Source organism: Pipistrellus hanaki (assembly GCF_964339955.1).
Source record: "Pipistrellus hanaki genome assembly, chromosome: 1".
Lineage (NCBI taxonomy): Eukaryota > Metazoa > Chordata > Mammalia > Chiroptera > Vespertilionidae > Pipistrellus > Pipistrellus hanaki.
In genome coordinates, this window is record NC_140503.1 from 116882827 (window position 1) to 116899518 (window position 16692).

At 38.5% G+C, this 16692-nt stretch overlaps 1 protein-coding gene across 1 annotated transcript in view; it reads left to right on the top strand.

Annotated features, from left to right (window-relative positions):
• LOC311616301 (cyclin-Y-like protein 1) overlaps window positions 1-8410 on the top strand; it is a 45386-nt gene extending 36976 nt beyond the window's left edge. Inside the window, exons 10-11 of the mRNA XM_084871490.1 lie at window positions 7768-7825; window positions 8374-8410. The gene's annotated coding sequence lies outside the window, so the exon portion shown is untranslated. The remainder of the gene's footprint in view (window positions 1-7767; window positions 7826-8373) is intronic.
• Window positions 8411-16692: the final 8282 nt, after the last annotated feature.

The following is a 16692-nucleotide window of genomic DNA, read 5'->3' on the forward strand; positions in this document are numbered from 1 at the left end:
AGCTGTCCAGTGATCTCAACACCATTTATTGAAGAGACATTTTTACTCCATTGTCCTCATCTCCTTTCTCAAATATTAATTGAACACAATGGCTTGGATTGGTGCTTGGGTTCTCTGTTCTGTTCCATTGAATTGCATGTCTGTTCTTTTGCCAGTGCCAAGCTGTTTTGATTATAGAGGCTTTGTAGTATAGCTTGATATCTAATCTTGTGATGCATCAAATTCTGTTCTTCTTTCTCATATTGCTGCATCTACCCAGACTCTTTTTGTTGTTGTTGTTGTTCCATATAAATGTTTGGAAAGCCTCTTCTACACCTGTTTAGTATGCCATTGGTATCTTAATAGGGATTACATTGAATCTATCTATTGCTTTGAGTAGTATGGACATTTACATGATGTTAATAATTCCATGAACACAGTATGTTCTTACACTTGTTTATGTACACTTTTATCTCTCTTTTCAATGTTCTGTAGTTTTCTGAGTATAGGACTTTTACCTCCTTGGTTAAATGTATTCCTAAGTGTGTTAATTTTTTTGTTGCAGTGGCAAATGGCATTATTATTATTATTATTATTTTTTTCTCTCTCTGAGAGTTTATTATTGGTGTATAAGTATGCCAATAATTTCTGGGTGTTAATTTTGTATCCAGCAACATTTGCAAAACCCATGATTAAATATACTAGTTTTTTGGTGGAGTCCTAAAGGTTTTCTATGTACTATAGCATATCATCTGTGCATAATGACAGTTTTACTATCTCCTTCCAATTTTCATGCCTTTTATGTTTTCTTTTGTCTCATAACTGTTGCTAGGACCTCTGGTGCTGCGACCTGCGTGGCTAGGGTTCAGGATCTGAAGAAGGGGCCTGTGAACAAATTAAAACACTAGACAAAAAATATGAATTATTAAGGTTGGGGAGTCAGGTGGAGATCTCTCTCTTGGAGAGCCACACTGAAACCTAGCCTTATCAACTTCTTATTCGGTTTTAGATACACATCTTGTCCTCAGTAAAGCACTGCAAACAGGTAGCCGACAGACCATCTCTAAGGTCAATAAAGATCAATAAAGATCAGTAAAGATTAATAAGGTCCAATAAACATTTACTTTGAAGCTATTAGGTTAGGAAATCGCTTCGATCCACCGCTATCTCAAAATGAACAATGGTGCGTGGTGTTAGCCATGCTAACACCCAAGGTCCATCTGTCTTCCGCATTCCTTGGTGCACTCTCATGATAATATCGGAAGTAAGTGGCTTTTCACATTCCAGTACTTTGTTGAATAAAGGTGCTGGAAGTGGACAACCCTATGTTGTTCCAAGTTTTAGGGCTTTAGTTTACTGAGAGTTTTTTCATTATTGCTTCTACTTCATCAGTACTTATTGGCCTATTCAGGTTTTCTGTGATTTGAAAATTCTTTTTTTCCATTTCAATTTTGGAAGGTGGTATTTTTCTAGGCATTTGTCCATTTCATGCAGGTTGTCCAGCTCATTGCATATAGTTATCCATTGAATTTTCTTACAATTCTTGGCATTTTTGTGATGTCAATTATTATTTTCCCCCATTTGTTCCTGGATTTATTTATTTATTTGTGCTCTTTCTTTGTTTCTTGATGAGATGGTCTAAAGCACATGTGTCAAACACAAGGCCTGCGGGCCAAATCCAGCCCGCCAGGCCTTGCAATGTGGCCCGCACCGCGCTGTCATCACTGCACTCCGCTGTCAGTTTATGACATTGTCAGTTTATGACTGTTCAGTAAACCATTCGGCCCGCGATTTAGGCTGGATTTTAGATTTTGGCCCCTTCTCTGATTGAGTTCGACACCCCTAGTCTAAAGGTTCATGGATCTTATTTATCTTTTCTAAGAACCAGCTCTTGGTTTCATTGATCTTTTGTATTATATTTTTCGTCTCTATTTCATTTATTTATGCTCTGATCTTTTTATTTCTTTATTTCTTAGTATGGTGTTTTTCTTGTTGTCTTTCTAGATATTTAGGTTGTAGTGTTAGGCAGTTGTTTGTTGTTGTTGTTGTTGTTGTTTGTTTCTTCTTTTTTTTTTCTTTTTTTTTTTTTTTAGCAATTTTTCTTATTTTTTGAGCTAGACCGGTAGTGCTATGTACTTCCCTTTCAGGATTGCTTCCACTATATCCCATAGGCTTTGGGTTGCTGTGTGTTCGTTTTCATTTTTTTCTGGGAACTATTTGAGTTCTTCCACGATGTCATCAGTAACTCATTTATTACATAATAACATGATATTTAGCCTTCATATGTTTGAATGTTTAGATGTTTTGAGGTGTTTTTATTGTATTTGACATCTAGTTTCATGTTATTTTAATCCCAGAAGATGTTTGATATGATTTCAATTCTCTGGAATTTGTAGAACTTTTGTTTTGTGCCCTACCATGTGGTCTGTCTTTGAGAATGTCCCGTGTGCACTTCAAGAGAATATACATGTATCTTTGGTGTGAAATGTTCTGTAAATGTCTTTTAAATTCATTTGATCCATTGTGTCATTTACAGTTGCTGTTTCCTTGTTGATTTTTTTTTTTTTTTTGTCTAGAAGATCTATCCAGTAATGCCAGTGGCATGTTAAAGTACCCTTCTATGATTGTATTGCTATCAATCTCTCCCTTTAAATCCTCCAGACGTTAATTTATGTATTTGAGTGCTCCTATATTGGGTGCGTATATGTTTACCAGGGTTATAGCCTTTTGTTGTATCGATCCTTTCAGTTTATTTACACAGCCTTCATTGTCTCTTGTTATGGCTATTATTTTGAAATCTATTTTGTCAGATATGAGTATTGCTAACTCCATTTTATTTTTCATTTCCTTTTGCATGGAAAATTTTTTTCCCATCCCTTCACTTTTATTCTGTGTGAGTCTTTTGTTTTGAGATGGGTCTCTTGTAAACAGCATATATATGGGTCATGTTTTCTTATCCCTTCATCTATCCTATGTCTTTTGATTACCGTAGAGCATTTAATTAACTTACCTTTAAGGTTATTATTGCTAGATACTTATTACCATTTTTATTCTTTATAGCCGTGTTTCTCCCTCTTTTCTCTTTCTTCTTCATACAACAGTCTCTCAGCATTTCTTACATTGTTGTTTTGATAGTAATAAACTCTTTTAGCTGGTTTTTGTTTTTGTCTGTGAAGCTCCTAATTTTACCTTCAATTGTGAATGATAGCTATGCTAGAGCCTTATATTCTTGTCCTTGCCTTCTCATTACTTTGTATATTTCATGCCACTCCCTTTTGGCCTGAAGTGCTTCTATTGAGAAATTTGCTGATAGTCTAATGGGAGTTCCCTTGTAGGTAAATCTCCCTCTCTCTCTCTCTCTCTCTCTCTCTCTCTCTCTCTCTCTCTCTCTCTTTCTTTCTCTCTCTCTCATTCTCCCTCTCCCTCTTCTTCTCCACCTCCGACCCTTCCTCCTTCCCTCCTTCCCTCGTAGCCTTTAATATTATTTCTTTGTCTTTAACATTTGCCATTTTAATTATGATGTGTCTTGGTGTGAGTCTTTTTGGGTTCATCTTGATTGGGACCCTTTGTGCTTCCTGTGGGTTTTTTCTTCCCCAAGTCAGGGAAGTTTTCTGTTATTATTTCTTCAAACAGGTTTTCTATTGCTTGCTCAGCTTCTTCTCCTTCTTGAACCCCTATTATGTGTATGTTGTTTCTTTTAGATTGATCCAAACCTCCTTCAAACTCTCCTCCTTTTTCATTTTTTTTTCCTCCGGTTGCTGCTCTGTTTGGGAGTTTTTCTACTTTGTCTTCATAACACAATCTAACAAATCTGATTTGGTCCTCAGCTTCTTCTAGGCTACAGTTTAACCTGTCCATGCTATTCTTTAATACGCCTATTTATTCTTCATTTCCCCTTGATTCTTATTCATGTTGGTGCATTTGTCATTCAACCCATTATAATTCTCATCAAGTTGCTTATAATTCTCAGTCAAATGTATGAGCATCCTTATAATCATAATTTCCTTTCTGTATCTGAGAAATTACTTGTCTCCATTTCATTTAGTTCCTTTTCTGGCACTTCCTCTTTTTTTTTTTCTTTTGGGAATTCTTTTACTTCCCATTTTAGCAGTCTGGTAAATTGAGGAGCCGGGTGACGCAGGTGGTTTCCCAGTGGGAGTACATGTGTTCAGAGGTGACTAGTCCCACCGGGTCTCAGTGATGTGTCTGACCTTCTGATGGCACTGGATTAGGCATATCTGGTCTCTGTGGCAGGTCCCTGCATAAGAGGGCTTCAGGTAGTATCTACCTGGCAGTGTCAAGCAGTAGAGCCATTTCTACATAAGACACAGTGGGTAAACATGGCATATCTGTGTGTCTGGGGGTGTTGGGTCACAGGGAGCTGGATTGGGTGCACCACATCCAGGCAGTGGGGCCAGTCGTCCACAGACAATGGGTTGGGTGTGCTGGTTTGGGTGGCCAGTCCCTGTATCCAGGCTGGGCATGTTTTAGGGTGGTGGTTGGGAACAGGGGATCCACTGTTGAGGGATGAGGGCCACACTGGGCATTGCTCAGCTAGTACAGGAGGCAGGCCGATGCCCTGCTGGCCTCTACGGAGGGATGGGATGTTTGCTCTGCCCACAGAGGGGTTGGGGCAGACTGAGCACTCCCTGCTCATGAGGTGGGTTGCCTGGCCTTCCCCTGTGAAGGGGTCATGGCCTGCTGCTCACTGACGGGTTGGGGGAAGCTGGGAACTACATTGCCCAGGAGTAGTCAGCAGGGTATCCCATTGGTACCAGTGGCAGGGCCAGCTTGTTGCTCTGCCCTGGAGGAGGCTGGGCAGGCCAGTGCCCCCATCACCAATATGGCAGGTGGGTCTCTTGCACTGCTAGCTAGTCCTCCAGGTGCACAAGAGGACTGGTTTGTGTGCCCGGAGACTTGGGGTCTGAGAAGTGGGGCTGGGTGCCTCTGTCAGAGTTCAGGGGTGCTAGTGCACAGTGCTCCCTACACCTCCACCCTACACCGGGGGCCCTACACTCTCTCACAAATGCACTTCCTTACAAATGTGCGCTCTTCCCTGATGTGGAGACAAGTATAAATTTCCTGTGTAAAGTACCACAGTGTCAGCTGCTCTACCTGGAGTGCCCAATGGCCTCCCTGAGCTCCCACTTCCACAAACGTGCCCTCCCATCTCACATGCATGCACATGCTCCCTCTCACACACTCACCCTCTCACATGCTCACCTACTCCAGACCTGCCCTCTGCTATGGTTCTTAGGCCCCAATAAGCTTTCTAATGACTTGAGAGTTATGTCAGTTACCTGAACCGCATCCAACATGGCAGTGGTGAACCTGAGGAGGGGCAGTGAAGGATTAAAAAACAGAAAAGAGAATATAGTTGGGGCCATGTAGATCACTGTTCCTGGATGAGGAAACAATGACACAGTCCGTAAGCTGAAATCTTTATTTTATAATCAGATCATACAAAGCAAAACAAGGGAGTGGTGAAGGTGTTTACAATGTTCTTGCAGGTTTCAAACCTTCTTCTTTCCTGTTTTTGCAATTCTCTGAACTCTATCAAGCTTTGTTTTGGCAGTACTTGCTGCACCTCCCACAGCTCACATTTCTCAGCCACTTAGGACTACAAGTTTGGACTATAAGAACTTATATACAACCATAGCCTTTGGCTATAATTGTGCTGGGAGGGCTTTGCCCTCCAAACTGGAACTTGTATGTGACTTTGCCACAAGAGAACTATGTCCTCTCATCAATCTGAGGCTTGAACCTGTTCAAACACTGTTGCCACTCTCCATATTTGACTTAGCAGGAATAACAGTTTTAAATTTAATTTAGCCTAAAGCTAAATGAATATTAACTTTGGATTAAATATTTTCTCTTTTCTCCTCTTGAAATTTAAGCATTACCTCTCTCTATTTAACCAATATTTCATCTATTGCTTATATAGTTCCCAAGAAAGAAAAGACAATGATATTCTTGCAGAAACTTCTTACGGTCGTCATCTGAAATGTAACCATAATTTAAAGATGGTTAAGTCTTTAGGAGAAAAGTTACTTAATAATCATGTTTTATTACTTGATAGTATAAACTAGTTTTTCAACTATGATAATTTTTATTTATAGTGCTTAAGACAAGCCATGAATATTTGATTATTTTCTGGCATTAAAAACATAAATGAAATTGAAGATTCAACTAAACCTTTGATAGATCCTGTGTATGAGCAAGGCAGGTAATTAACTAAAATTGCTTATTTCCTCAAATGGACTTTAATTTAAAAACTTGACTTAGAATAAAGTACCATGGAGTTAGAACATTTTCCTTGTCAGTGTTAACAGGATAAGGCCTTTGAATTGGAGCAGTCTTGTGCTTTATGCATTGCTTGCCTTATGTGTGAAGTGTCAATTTCCACTTCAGATTTATGTATGCAGTGCACTTATTGTAGCACATAGTTTGTTTCAAGGTGACAGTGGTATTCAAGGATAGGGTAACAACTTCTACTTGATATTCCATTTATGAAACTTTTAATAGATAAAATTGGTTCATTTTGACTTAGAAATCCTATGTTAAAAAAGCCTAAGCCCAAACTGGTTTGGCTCAGTGGATAGAACGTCAGTCTGCGGACTGAAGGATCCCAGGTTCGATTCCAGTCAAGGACATGTACAATGGTTGTGGGGACATCCCCGGTGGGGTTGTGCAGGAGGCAGCTTGTCGATGTTTCTCTCTCATTGATGTTTCTAGCTCTCTATCTCTCTCCCTTCCTTTCTGTAAAAAATTAATAAAACAAATTTAAAATTAGCCTAATATGCCAAGTGTCCAGTTGACCAGTAGGCTGTTCAACCACTCAAAGCATAATATGCTAATGATAAGGTAAGGCCTCTCAACCGCTTGCTATGATGTGCACTGACCCCAAGGGGGCAGTCGAGTGGTCAACCAGTCACTATAATGTGCACTGACCACCAGTGGGTAGATGCTCCAATGAGTAAGATAGCTTGCTGCTAGGGTTTGTCCTATTGAGACTGAGCAACATGGGCCTGACACGCTCTGGAGCCCTCCCACAGTCCCTGCCTGGCTGCCAACCTCCCACATCTCTTCCTGGCTCTGAACATATAGCGTGGGGACCTTCGCCTGACCTGTGCCCTCACAATCTAGGACCTCTTAGGGGATGTTGGTTTTGGCCTCTATCCTGTAAGCCAGACCGAGGGATCCCACTGGTGCATGATTTTGTACACCAGGCCTCTAGTCAGTATATATTTACCTATTTATAAATGTTTCCCTTCTTGGCTAAAAATATTTTTTTTACTGTTATTCTTTATAAAACTACCCTTCCTCTCGAGCTCTTCTATAGCTATTTCTATTAAAATGGATAAAACAATGATTATTAACTCACTCTAAATAAATAAGTACTTCTCAGAGGTTAAAATGCACATAGGTTCCATCAAGCACAAAATAATAACATTGATGTATATATTTGTAAAAATGATTATAAATATTAGGTAAATTATCAGTCTAAGTATCATTTTATTCATTCCAATATGGCATCTTAGATAAAGTTAAATATATGTGAATAAATAGAATGATGCCATTCTGGTGATTCACTTAGTGGTTCAGTTAACTAGGCTTTTGTTCAGTTGAGTGAATAAAATGAAAAATATGTTTGTTTTTTTAACTTTGTTTCTTAAGCAACATAATTTAATGTAAAAAGTAAATACGTTGTGCCTTACCACGGGGGTAATTTTATTTGAATATTTGTTTACTCATATTTTAATAACTTTATTTTTTATGAATATCCAGAATTTCACCTCCCATTGATGGGACATGCTGTTTCAACTGTAGAGAATGTTCAGGAATGGTAAGTATATTCTTTGTTTATTTCCCTCTTCATGGTAATTCACTAGAATATAGTTGGTGATTATTCATCTGTTTGATGGCTCTATATTACTTAGAGTTTAAGGTACAAGTGCTTTATAGTAGAAGAATCCTTTACAGTTTTTAAGGCACCAAAATGTGAGGAACTTAGACTTTGGAGCCTGACTTGAGCTAAAATTTCAAATTATTTAAATGCTCAAGCATTTAGTTTTCTCAAATATAAAATTAGGGTTACAGGACTATCTTCTGTAGCAAAAGTAAAATATAGATCCCTTTATATAAACCTAGTAACTATTTATACAGTAGTATTTATGAGACTGGAATACTATTGCATTTGCTTAAAATTGAGAATTACTAGACCTATTTGAAACATTTGCTTTGAGTGGTTTTCCTATATTCCTTTAATGTGCATTGCTTCCTTTAAGATCCTGGGCAAATTTAATGTAACCAGAGAATTTTTAATCACCAGCACCTCCAAACCTTCATTTCTGGTTGCAATTATTTCTTTCCTGTCACTTTGTACATTGCCAGGGATACTGAAAGAATACCTTTGGCCAATCCATCCAGCTAAAGAGAACTGATCTATAACTCAGAATAAGATGCTCTTCAGCTAAATCAGTCTACATTCCTGTATTTACACATTCAACTTTGATTGAATAACCACTGTAGACCTTCTATTGAACTATACTGTATAGTACAGGACAGGAAGTTCCATAGTCTCTATAGTTAACAGGGAAATATATATATCTTCTATAATTAGATAAAATTGACACCAAATGTCAGAAGTAATGTTACCTCTTGATGTTGTATTGACATTTTTGAGCCACATGTTATTTTTTATTCTCTAGGAGCTCTTTATAAATTTTCTTAGTTCTTTGTTGGTTAAATCAGTATTGCAAATATTTTCCCTCATTCTGTTCTGTTTCAGTTAACTTTGCCAATGATGTCTTTTAATGTTTGGCTCTTTATTATTTTTCCCAAATAATTTCCTAATATCCTACCTCCAGTCAATTCTCCACAAATAGGAAACATCTATCCCATTAAATCAACTTTCCCGGATGGTTGAGTCATTTTTTTGGACTCATGTATTCCACTAATCTCATCGGCTTTGGGTTGCTGTGTGGGGGGAGGAGAAACAATTGTAAACATCTCTCTCATCGATGTTTCTAGCTCCCTATCTCTCTCCCTTTTCTCTCTGTAAAAAAATAAAAAAATATATTAAAAAAAGAATAGTGTATAGATTTATTTATATAAATATATTCATATATATGTATATTTCTTGTTAGAAAGAGCAAGATGAAGGGAGAGGGAGAGAGAGAGAAACATTGATGTGGGAGCTCAACATCAATCTACTGCCTCCTGCCTAGCCCCTACTGGGGATTAAGCCTGCAATGGGGGCATGTGCCCTTAACCAGGAATCCAATGGACAACCCCCTGGTGCATAGAATGATGCCCAACCAGCAGAGCCACACCAGCCAGGGTGGATCAGGATACTCTAAAGCCACTGAATGACTGGTTTGTCCATGCACTTAAAATCCAAACTCCTTCTTACCCAAGCACTCAAATGCTTTCATGGTGTGGTCTCTGCCTACCGGCCGGCCATCTGCATTTTGTACTACTGCATGAGCTTCAAACTGAGATTTCCTTTGATTTTGCTTTTCTGTAGATGAATTTCCCATGGTCTCTTTTCTATCATAAAGGAATCTCTCTGTGTTTATGTCTATACATGCATTATTGTGTGTATGTATTTCAGGATTATTTTTGCTTTCATTTTATGTGATGATTGAAATAGTCATCTCTTGCAAACCAAACACCTAGAAAGTATTTTATTTATCTAAATTTACATGGGAAAAGATCAAAAGTGCTTCGTTTCTCCAACTATTATAACTTGTAGAAATATATTTAGCTAGAAACTACATTGCCAGACAAAATATTTCATACTGCCAGTTAAATTTGAATTTCAGATCAACTATGGGTATTTTTTTTTAAGAACTGTTATATTTCTTTTTAAAAAAATATATTTTATTGATTTTTTACAGAGAGGAAGGGAGAGAGATAGAGAGCTAGAAACGTTGACGAGAGAGAAACATCAACCAGCTGCCTCTTGCACACCCCCTACTGGGGATGTGCCCGCAACCAATGTACATGCCCTTGACCAGAATCAAACCTGGGACCTTTCAGTCCCCAGACCGACACTCCACCACTGAGCCAAACCGGTTTTGGCAACTATAGGTATTTTTTAGTGGAAGTATATCTCATGCATTATTTGGAATATACTTAAATACTAAAAACCTATTTTTCATCTGAGATTTAAATTTAAATGGGCCTCTTGTGTTTTACTTGCTACATCTGGCAGCCCTAAACAGATTTCAACTCTCTAGCAATCTGCCTATTTGGAAATCCAACAAGCAGCCAATAAGGGGGTTTAAAAAACTCTTCTCTAGAGACTTGACAAAAATCGTACACCTATGGATGAGGGCACTGGAGGGAGGTAAGGGCAGAAGGTTGGGTGGGAACCAGGTGGAGGAGAGCTATTGGGGGGAGGAGAAACAATTGTAATAATCTGAACAATATATTAGATTTATTAGATTAAAAAAAAAACACCTCTTCAGAAATTAATTTCACAAATTAAAAAAGAGGTTGAGGGCACTGCTTTCTCCCATGTGCTCCCAACCACCGTTGTGTGCATCCAACCACTATTATTTGCTTCTGGGCATTGACTATTTTCTTAGTTTTTTTATTGTATTTTATTTTAAATTTATTAAAAAATTATCTTTTTTTTTTTTTTTACCTCACTTACTTAAGGACCTTGCATAATTTTATCCCAGCTAATGTTTTCAGCCATCATGAACCTACATTTCAATAGAATTATGCTTCCATGTCTTTGTTCATGTTACTTCTTGTACTTAAAGACATATAGGGTCCAATAATGATCAGTCTTGAATGTGTGGCTAAGAAAACAAAATTAGATAGAAAATTCTAAGATGTAATGACATAATTATTAGAATTTTCTGCTATGTAAATAAGCTTTTAGACTTACCAAGAAAATCCTGTAAGTCAATTTTATAAATTGTAATACCATATTTTTCGGCATATAAGACGACCCCCTAATTTTACAGTTAAAACATAGGTTTAGGCCTATATTCGCTGTATAAGACTACCCCCCACTTCCAAGGCAACACCAGATCTTTTTTTAATAGACCGCCTCTCTGACTCTGGCAAATTTTCGGTTGACTTTTTTTGTGTTTCAAAAGTCGTCTTATACGCCGGAAAATATGGTACATGAGAATGTTGTATCCTCACTCTGATCACAACTTTGTACTCTAATGAATATTCTTTGTTTTACCAGTAAAAGTATGTTTTTATTGGTTTTAGAGAGAGGAAGGAAGAGTAAGAGTGAGATAGAAATATCAATGATGAGAGAGAATCATTGATTGGCTGCCTCCTGCATGTTCCCAGCTGGGGATCCGGTCCAAAACAGGGGCATGTGCCTTGACCTGGAATCAAGCCATGGCCTCTTGTTGATGGGTTGACACTTAAGGACTGGGCCACACTGGCCAGGCAATAATAAATATCTTAAATTTTTACCTCAGCCATCAAAAGCAAATCAAATTTTTAAGTATATATTCTGTATAAGGAAACCAGATTAATACATCCTATATAATAAAAGCCTAATATGCAAATTGACTGAAGAGGACAAATGGTCACTATGACACACACTGGCTACCAAGGGGCAGACACTTGACAAAGGAGTTGCCCCCTGGTGGTTAGTGCACTCCCATAGGGGGAGCACTACTCATCCAGAAGCTGGGCACATGACTGGAGGCACAGTGGGGGTGATGGTGGTAGGAGCCTCTCTCTCCTCTTGGCAGTGGTAAGGACACTTCGGAAGATGTCTGACTGCCACCAGCCAGGAGGCAGACATCTTCCGAGGAGCCCCAGACTGTAAGAATGTGAAGCCAGGCTGAGGGATACCCCACCACCCAGTGCACAATTGTGCAATAGACCTCTAGTTTCTTAAAAATACCGTCCACACTACATGCTTAACCATGTGATTGTTGACCTAATATGAACAACATATTACTCAAGAATTATGAATAGCTACTTTATTATACTTATTAACATTATATTATAATTAGGCTATTCTAAGTATTTCTTTAAAATTCCAAGAAAGAAATTATGTAGTATTTAATCATAACACCAAGTAGTGGTATTTGATTTTAGAAATTGAAGTGTGAGAATATTTCTAATGTGTTGGTTTTTTGTTTGTTTGTTTTGTTTCTTTTTTGTGTTTTTTGTTTTTTTGTTTGTTTTAGCTGAAAACATTTATTGCTGCTTACATTTCATAAGAAAATGAGGGGAAATTGTAAGGCTGTACAGTACCATTTCTACTTGTTTGGGCTGCTCACCCCACTCCAACTTTGTCCTTTGAATGCTATAATCCAAAGACTCTCAAATTGGTTGGTCTCATGTCATTTACACTATTTAAAATTATTGATCATCTTAAAAACTAATCAGCAAATAATGATCAATGATTTTCTGGTTAGAAAATAAGATTCAAAGCTGTATTGATTCATTCTAAAATAACAATAATACATCTAATACATGTTCATATGAATATTTTTAATGTAAAATAACTATTTTTCAAAACAAAAATAAATATTAAGAATAGCTGCTGTGTTTTAAATTTTTAAACATCCTTTAATGTCTAGATTATTAGTTGACAGTAGGATTCTCATATATGTTTATAGACTCAATCTGTTAGAATGTAACATATCATTTAGTCTCTGGAAAATTTTACTCTATACACTTGACAGTGTAAAAAAGGCAATATATGTCAGCCACCCTGTGTGTTCTTCCTAGGCCCACAAAGAATAAACTACACAGCCATTTGCATTGGGTGTTTCTTTGTTATTCTTTTTTAAAAATATAAATCTTTATTGTTGAGATTATTACAGTTGTTCCTCATAGCTACCCTCCAACCGGTTCCCACCCCACCCTCTGCCCTTACCCCTCCCTCCACTGTCCTCATCCATAGGTGTACAATTTTTGTCCAGTCTCTTCCAGCGTACCCCAGACCCTTTCCCCCCAAGAATTGTCAGTCCACTCCCTTTCTATGCCCCTAATTCTGTTCATCAGATTTTTTTATTCACTTGATTTTTAGATTCACTTGATTGATATGTATTTGTTGTTCATAATTTTTCTTCCTTCTTCTTCTTCCTCTTCTTAAAGAATGCCTTTCAGCATTTCATATAATACTGCTTTGGTGGTGATGAACTCCTTTAGTTTTTTCTTATATCTGTAGCTTTTTATCTAACCTTCAATTTTGAATGATGGCTTTGCTGGGTAGAGTAATCTTGGTTGTATGTACTTGCTATTCATCACTTTGAATATTTCTTGCCCCTCCCTTCTGGCCTGCATATTTTCTGTTGAGAAATCAGCAGACAATCATATGGGTGCTCCCTTGTAGGTAATTGACTGTTTTTCTCTTGATGCTTTTAAGATTCTCTCTTTGTCTTTTGCCCTTGGCATTTTAATTATGATGTGTCTTGGTGTGATCTTCTTTGGATTTCTTTTGTTCAGGATTCTCTGCGTTTCCTGGACTTGTAAGTCTATTTCTTTCACCAGGTGAGGGAAGTTTTCTGTCATTATTTCTTCAAATAGGTTTTCAATATCTTTCATCTTCTGGCACTCCAATAATTTGGATGTTGGTACACTTGAAGTTGTCCCAGAGGCTTCTTAAACCATCTTCAAATGTTTGGATTCTTTTTTCTTTTTTCTTTTCTAATTGAATGTTCTTCCTTCTTTGTATTTCATATCTTTGACTTGATTCTTGTGATCTTCTAATCTGTTGTTAGGTCTCTGTATATTATTCTTTATTTCAGTCAGGGTATGCTTAATATCTAGTTGGTCCTTTTTAATATCCTTGTGGGTCTCACTAAATTATCAGTGATTTCTAGAAGATTCTTGAATAACCTTATATCCATAGCTATGAACTCTCTATCCAGTGGTTTGCTTTCCTCCATTTCTGTCATTTTTTTTAACCTGTTTCTTTGTCTCCACATTTTGGCTGTTTCTATGTGTTGATAGAGTGGCTTTGTGTGCTTGGTGTCCTATAGGGCCCAGTGGCACAGCCTCCCAAATTACTGGAGGTGGACACTCTTAGTGCACCACTTTGTGGGTTGTGTACACAATCTTGTTCTAGTTAAGCCTTGATTGTTGTTGGTATCACTGTGAGGATTTGATTTCCAGGCCAATTGGCTGTGAGGACCAGTTGTGTCTATGATTTGTGAACTTCTATTCTGGAGACACCCTTATGGGGCAAGACTTGCTTTAGTTGGACTTTGGTGCTCACTGAGTCTCCCTCTTGAGTGTGTCCCTTATGGATCTGAGGAGTTGTATTCTGGATGGTCCCACTCTGACTCCTGGGTTCACTGGCTCTTGGATCTCCAAGGAGGTGCAAATTTAGTCTCTGCCTGAGGCCACTCATCAGGAGCTATGAAGAGATCTGCAGATTTCTCTTCTTTGTTTGGTTTTGAAGGTGTCCAAATGAGGCCCAGCTATGAAGCAATACAAGCTCCTGTGGAGCCTTGGGCCTTTTTTTGGAAGTTCTGGGGCTCTCTGACCCAGCTGCAGATTTTTTAGGTAATTATAGATTGCATAGCATCAGGCTATTCATATGCAAAAGCCTCTGCACAGCTTGGGTGGGGTGAGGTCTCAGGGAATCAACAGAGTGGATCAAACAGCTATGGCTGATCCTCAGCCCTGCTCTAAGAGGCTCCCAGGTCTCAATGTCTCTTGGTAATTGCTGCAAGTACCTCTGAGAGAAAGCCGCCCTCAAGGTCCGCCCAAAACCAGACAGTCCAGTTTCTCTCTGTATGAGTCTGGGTCCCCAGGGTCTCGCCTGGAACTGGAACTCAAGTTCAGAGCAGTTGGAGCTTGTGTCTTTTTCCCGATTGAAAAAGACAACAGCATACTCAGTTGCCAGTCCTTTCAGTGCACTTGCGTGCACCTCTGTACCTCTGTACTTTACTTCCACACCTCCTCTGAGTTTCAGTGTTCTTTTCTCTTTCCTTCTAGTTGTAGAATTTCCACTCAGCCAGCCTTCCTGTGGTTCTGGATGATGTCCGTTTTGTCTTTTAGTTGTAGTTTTAAAGTGGTTGTGTGAGGCAGCAATTTCAGTTGTTTACCTATGCCACCATCAGGTGTTTACCTATGCCACCATCTTGGTTTCTCCTGCATAGAGAGTTTTTTGTGATAGGCTTGGAGGTACCCAGGCGAGGCCAAGATGTGAACAAAAACCAGCTGCTGCTAGTGCCAGGCTTGGGTCACTTAGCTAGAGGCATGGGGTTGGCTGAGGCCAAAAGGTGCTTATTTGAGAGATTTTAGGAAAATCTGAAGCGTAAGCCAAGACAGGCCAGTCCTATGTTAAAACCATTGGGAACAGCTTTGTGGACCCTGAAAGTTGGTTGTTGTCTGTTTTCAGGGAACCACTAGGGTGGGGCAAACAGTACAAACCGGGTTTATGGCTCTGGTGTGGGACTGGGATCCCTCTCTCCTCAGAAGGCTACCTCCACAGCCAAAGTGTCTTCCTGATTTTTATCTGCCACAGGTGGGTGTGGGACCAGCCTATTACAACCCTCCATTCCTCCTACCAGTCTCCATGTGGCTTCTCCATGTGTACTATCATTGTAATTTGGGGCCATTTTAATATTTCATGTTACTTTAGCCTTCCAGTGGGGAAGATAGGTCTTAAAGAGAAACAGAAAGTGAGTTGCTGTGAGAAGAGCACATACAGGCCAGAATAGGAGACTAGGACCTTTTCAGAGATGGTTGTTAGAGCAGGCTTCTGTGGCAAATAACAGCTGGGTTGAAACAGAAAGTATGAGATGAAGCTGGCCTTGGGGTGGAGGAGTAGGTGTGGAGTACATTTGCATGTAGAGGGGAAAGCAAATGCAAAGTATTTAATGTGGGAAAGAACATGGATGTTCAACATACTGAGCAATGTGGCCAGAGCTTCCTGAGTTAGAGGGAGTGTGATGTGAGGTAGGGTTGTAGTCAGGCAGGAACCAGATTCTGTCGCCCTTTTTAATGCCATGGTGATAAGAATTACATTTTCTATTAGCTGGAATGGGGGCTTGTTGAAAAATTAGAGAAGACAGATGACCAAACTTGGGTTTTAAGATTGTTTAGTATTATTTTACATATAATTGTCAAAATGTAATTGAAAGTTAAAAAAATTAAGTCCACATTATTTTATGCATAATTTCTAATATATGAATGGTGGAAATGGTGGTGCTAGATGTTAGTAGCAATTTGGGGGCAATATTGTTGGCTTTTAAGATGAATAGTTACTTTCATTGAAGATCTCTTACCCGTCAAGCAGTAAGATCTGTTCCATAAACATATCTTTGGATAAATTTTCTTGAAAAATGAACTACTATAGCAGAGTTAGGATTCAAAACACTGTCTGTTTCACTTCATTTTACCAAGGTTCAATGCTTTATTGTCCTTTGTAGTGGGGAGGGAGAAGAGCCAAAAATTGATTGGGGGAAGCAATCTTATGTTTATTAAATAAATGAATGCAAATATTTCTCATGTGGGATACTGGCTAGGAAGACAATACTGTGAAGTAGAATAATCAAATTGAATTTCCCTATAAGGACATTATCCTGGAAAAGAATATCAGAGCTAGCTTTGATTAGAAGTTAACATTCACTGATTTTATGCTAATTCGGTACCATAAAAACATTAGAAAGCATGCATGTGGGTAAGAAAATTAAAACCATGATTATAATATTAACAACCTACCATTTAATCTTAATTTTAGACCCTGGAAAGGAGTTGGGC